Genomic DNA, 6078 nt, shown 5'->3' on the forward strand with positions numbered 1-6078 from the left:
TTAGCTGGGTGCAGTGGTTCATGCCTGTAATCCCAGCACTTTGGGAGGCCAAGGCGGGGGACCACGAGGTCAGGAGATCGAGACCATCCTGGCTAACAGAGCGAGACCCTGTCTCAAAAAAAAAAACAAAAACAAACTATAATCTAGAACTTCCTCGAGACCTAGAAAGCTGTTTGATGGGACTAGCACAAGGACAATTGTATCCTCCAAAATTGATTACAATAGTACTGTTTCTCTTTTTTTTTTTTTTTGAGACAGTCTCGCTCTGTCGCCCAGGCTGGAGTGCAGTGGTGCGATCTTGGCTCACTGCAAGCTCCACCTCCCGGGTTCACGCCATTCTCCTGCCTCAGCCTCCTGGGCAGCTGGGACTACAGGTGCCCGCCACCACGCCTGGCTAATTTTTTTGTATTTTTAGTAGAGACGGGGTTTCACCGTGTTAGCCAGGATGGTCTCAATCTCCGGATCTCGTGATCTGCCCGCCTCAGTCTCCCAAAGTGCTGGGATTACAGGCGTGAGCACTGTTTCTTAAATGCCTTGAATGACTGAGCAGCTCATATCTAATAGACCAAATATTTTAAAAACATCTGGGGTTGGGGGTTGGCAGCTAACAGTCATTTATTTTAGAAATAGTAAGTACTTACCTATGTGCCAACCACTGGTTCTAAGTACTGGCTGGGTATATGGCAGACACAAATCTCTGTCCTCCTGGAGTTTATATTTTAGGGGTAGAGAGAGTCAGATAATAGCAAAAATAATAAAATGTCTCAGTATTGTAGATGTTAGAATTTTAACTGATTACAGGACCATGTTTAAAAAATGCTATACCCAGGAGATCAAGGCCATAGTTAGCTAAGATAGTGCCACTGCACTGCAGCCTGGGTGAGCAAGACCCTGTTTAAAAAAAAAAAAAAAGTGCTATAGAGCAAAATAAAACTGGAAAGAGGGATAGATTGTACAGGGGTTGAATTTTAGAGAGGTCAGGGGCCTCAGTGAGAATGTAACATTTGAGTAGGTAAACAAGGTGAGAGATTTAAATGTCTAGGGGAAGATTGCCCAGGGCAGAGGTCACAGCAAAGGCACTGTATTAGTTCCTTCTCACACTGCTATAAAGAATTGCCTGAGACTGGCTAATTTATAAAGGAAAGAGGTTTAATTGACTCACAGTCCCACATGGCAGGGGAGGCCTCAGGAAACTTTCAGTCATGGTAGAAGGGGAAGCAAACACGTCCTTCTTCACATGGTGGCAGCAAGGAGAAATGCAGAGCGAAGGTGGGGAAAAGCCCTTTATAAAACCATCAGATCTCGTGAGAACTCACTGTCATGAGAACAGCATGAGAGTAACCACCCCCATTTAAAGACACGACTAGCTGGATTTCCTAGGCTGACAAAGAATCCCTAAGCCTAGCTGGGAAAGGTGACAGCATCCACCTTTAAACATAGAGCTTGCAACTTAGCTCACACCTGACCAATCAGGTAGTAAAGAGAGCTCACTGAAATGCTAATTGGTCAAAAACAGGAGGTAAAGAAATAGCCAATCATCTATCGCCTGAGAGCACAGGGGGAGGGACCATGATTGGGATATAAACCCAGGCATTTGAGCCAGCAAGGGCTACCCGCTTTGGGTCCCCTCCTGTTGTATGGGAGTTCTGTTTTCACTCTATTAAATCTTGCAACTGCACTCTCTCTGGTCCGTGTTTGTTTCGGTTCGAACTGAGCGTTTGCTCGCCATCCACAGCTGCGGATTGCTGTCTTCGCAGATGCTGTTGCTGACTTCCACCCCTCCGGATCCGGCAGGGTGTCTGCTGCACTTCTGATCCAGCGAGGTGGTGCTCATTGCTGCTCCCAATCGGGCTAGAGGCTCACCATTGTTCCTGCATGGGCTAAGTGCCCGGAGTTTATCCTAATCGAGCTGAATACAGCTATAACACTCACCGCATGGCCTGAGATTCCATTCCTTGGGATCTGTGAGGCCAAGAACCCCAGGTCAGAGAACAAGAGGCTTGCCGCCATCTTGTAAGCAGCCCACCACCATCTTGGGAGCTCTAAGAACAAGGACCAAGGACGTGTCCCATAATATTTGGCGACCCAGATGGTACTCTCCAAAGTGGTGAATAATATTGGGCCACTTTCACTTGCTATTCTGTTCTATCCTTCCTTAGAATCGGAGGAAAATACCAGGCACCTGTCGGCCAGTTAAAAAAATGATTAGCGTGGCTGCCGGACTTAAGAGGCAGGTGTGAGGCTGTCTGGGAAAGGGCTTTCTAACAACCCCCAACCCTTTGGGGTTGAGAGCATTGGTCTGCCTGGAACCAGCTTCTGCTTTCAATTTTCCTGGGGAAGCTGAGGGCTGACTAGAGGCAGAAAGCTGTCATCCCCAAATCCCCTGGCTGCGCCAGAAGTCTCTACTCAACAGTCGCCCATGCATGCGCCCCTACCTTTCCTTCTGACCCATACCTCCAGGGTCCCGACCACGACTTTCTTGACAGTGTAGCCCCAAAATTCTGCTTACCTCTGAATCTACTTTCTCCAATCCCTGCCTCCTAGGTACTAATACTTCAGACTTTCACTTCCTCTCCCAAGTATTAGAGCAAGTTGTGTCTCCAAAAGGATCTAGTGAAGCTCTACCCTGTGTCCTTAGGCATCTAGGCTATGAACCCAGGGAGTCTTGTCCCTGGTGCCCCTCCCAATTTAGGTATACAGCTCTCGACATGGGCAGTTATGTGAGACCCCTTCCCCCACCACCCTTGACAGGTCCTCAAGTTTGTAAATGGCTAGGAGGATTGCTCTCCCATTGTGTAGGATGCTCTCCTCCCCCAATTTCTACCCAGCTTACCCCTCTGCAATACAATCTCCAAGCCTTGGCTCCTTGGCCAGGGCCTTAGAACTGATGGCCCAGTACTTTAACAACTGGAACTAGGTCTACAACAACATAATAGATCAGGATGAAAGTGAATAGAGTAAATTAAAAGGGAGGTGCATATTCTTATAGTGGCAAATGAGGGCAACGAGTGAACGTCCTTCCGCTGTGTTCCCAAAATCTATCTACAAAGAAAAGGGAAGGAGAGAGAGAGAGACAGAGAGGAGAGAGCGAGAAAAAGAGGGATTCAAAGAGGGATAGAGACAGAAAGTCAAAGAGAGAAAGAGATCCCAGTAGTAGCAACTTCTTTGCTAACAAAAGAAAGTAGAAAATTAGCCTTTAGAGGAAACCTCATTGTGAGCACACCTCACAATTCAAAACTATACTAAGTCAAAAAAAAAAGCAAAAAGGGTAGCTTACTAACTCTAAAATCTTAAAGTTTAGGACTATTCTGTTAAAAAAAAAAAAGATAATTTAACATTAACCACTGAAAATTCTCTTAACCCAGCACATTTCCTAACAGTGGATTTAAATCTTAATTACCATACAAAGGTCCGACCAGACCTAGGAGGAACCCGCTTCAGGACGGGGTGATAGATGGTTCCTCCCAGGTGATTGAGAAAAAAACACAGTGGGTAGTCAGTAATTGAGGGAAACTCTTGTAGAAGCAGAGTTAGGAAAATTGCCTAATAATTGGTCTGCTCAAACGTGGGAGCTGTTTGCACTCAGCCAAGCCTTAAAGTACTTACAGAATCAAAAAACTCTATCTCAATCCTGACTCAAAAGGTTACCCACACCCACTCTGAAATGAATTTGCGTAAGAACTGTTGTTTGTGGGAATGCATCTTGATGGGGCAACTGGGTTGTTAGGAAATACTCAGGAACCCAGCCCAGCTCTAGAACTCAACCCTGAGCGCAAAGGCAATGTTGGGCTCACTCATGAAGGACCACTAGAATCCAGCAGTCCGGACCCCTTTCTTTGTGGTCAAGAAAGATGAGAAAAGGGGTGCAGGACTGCTACATCAGTGAGCATAACTAATCCAATAAGCAGAAGTCCATGGGTGGTGACGCACCCTGGAAAGGAATAAGCATCAGGACCATAGAGGACACTCTAGGACTAATCCTCATCGGAAAATGGCTAGGGGTGATGGCATCCCTATGTTCTTTTCACAGATGGGAAACATTCCCCCCAAGGCAAAAATGCCCCTAAGATGTATTCTGGAGAATTGGGACCAATTTGACCCTCAGATGCTAAGAAAGAAGCAACTTAAATTTTTCTGCAGTACTGCCTGGCCACGATATCCTCTTCAAGGGGGAGAAACCTGGCCTCCTGAGGGAAGTATAAATTATAACACCATCTTACAGCTAGACCTCTTTTGTAGAAAAGAAGGCAAATGGAGTGAAGTGCCATATGTACAAACTTTCTTTTCATTAAGAGACAACTGGCAATTATGTAGAAAGTGTGATTTATGCCCTACAGGAAGCCCTCAGAGTCTACCTCCCTACCCCAGCATCCCCCCGACTCCTTCCCCAACTAATAAGGACCCCCCTTCAACCCAAACGGTCCAAAAGGAGATAGACAAAGGGGTAAACAATGAACCAAAGAGTGCCAATATTCCCCGATTATGCCCCCTCCAAGCAGTGGGAGGAGGAGAATTCGGCCCAGCCAGAGTGCATGTACCCTTTTCTCTCTCAGACTTAAAGCAAATTAAAATAGACCTAGGTAAATTCTCAGATAACCCTGATGGCTATATTGATGTTTTACAAGGGTTAGGACAATCCTTTGATCTGACATGGAGAGAGATAATGTTACTGCTAGATCAGACACTAACCCCAAATGAGAGAAGTGCATCATAACTGCAGCCTGAGAGTTTGGTGATCTCTGGTATCTCAGTCAGGTCAATGATAGGATGACAACAGAGGAAAGAGAACGATTCCCCACAGGCCAGCAGGCAGTTCCCAGTGTAGACCCTCACTGGGACACAGAATCAGAACATGGAGATTGGTGCCGCAGACATTTGCTAACTTGCGTGCTAGAAGGACTAAGGAAAACTAGGAAGAAGCCTATGAATTATTCAATGATGTCCACTATAGCACAGGGAAAGGAAGAAAATCCTACTGCCTTTCTGGAGAGACTAAGGGAGGCATTGAAAAAGTATACCTCTCTGGGCGGGGCGCGGTGGCTCACGCCTGTAATCCCAGCACTTTGGGAGGCTGAGGCAGGCGGATCACGAGGTCAGAAGATTGAGATCATCCTGGCTAACACGGTGAAACCCTGTCTCTACTAAAAATACAAAAAATTAGCCAGGCGTGGTGGCGGGTGCCTGTAGTCCCAGCTACTCGGAGGCTGAGGCAGGAGAATGGCGTGTACCCGGGAGGCGGAGCTTGCAGTGAGCCAAGATCGCGCCACTGCACTCCAGCCTGGGCGACCGGCGTGATTCCGTCAAAAAAGAAAAGAAAAGAAAAGAAAGTATACCTCTCTGTCACCTGACTCTACTGAAGACCAACTAACCTTAAAGGATAAGTTTATCACTCAGTCATCTGCAGACATTAGAAAAAAACTTCAAAAGTGCACCTTAGGCCCGGAGCAAAACTTAGAAACCCTACTGAACTTGGCAACCTTGGGTTTTTATAATAGAATGAGGAGGAGCAGGTGGAACGGGACAAACCAGATTAAAAAAAAAAAAATAGGCCACCGCTTTAGTCATGACCCTCAGGCAATTGGACTTTGGAGGCTCGGAAAAAGGAAAAGCTGGGCAAATCGAATGCCTAAGAAGGCTTGCTTCCAGTGCGGTCTACAAGGACACTTTAAAAAAGACTGTCCAAATAGAAATAAGCCGCCCCCTCGTCCATGCCCCTTATGTCAGGGGAATCACTGGAAGGCCCACTGCCCAAGGGGATGAAGGTCCTCTGAATCAGAAACCACTAACCAGATGATACAGCAGCAGGACTGAGGTTGCCCGGGACAAGTGCCAGCCCATGCCATCACCCTCACAGAGCCCCGGGTATGCCTGACCATTGAAGGCCAAGAAGTTACCTGTCTCCTGGACACTGGTGTGGCCTTCTCAGTCTTACTCTCCTGTCCTGGACAACTGTCCTCCGGATCTGTAACTATCCGAGGGGTCCTAGGACCGCCAGTCACTAGATACTTCTCCCAGCCACTAAGTTGTGACTGAGGAACTTTACTCTTTTCACATGCTTTTTCTCTTTTTTTTTTTTTT

The sequence above is a fragment of the Mandrillus leucophaeus genome, unplaced genomic scaffold (genome assembly GCF_000951045.1).
Source record: "Mandrillus leucophaeus isolate KB7577 unplaced genomic scaffold, Mleu.le_1.0 Scaffold764, whole genome shotgun sequence".
NCBI lineage: Eukaryota > Metazoa > Chordata > Mammalia > Primates > Cercopithecidae > Mandrillus > Mandrillus leucophaeus.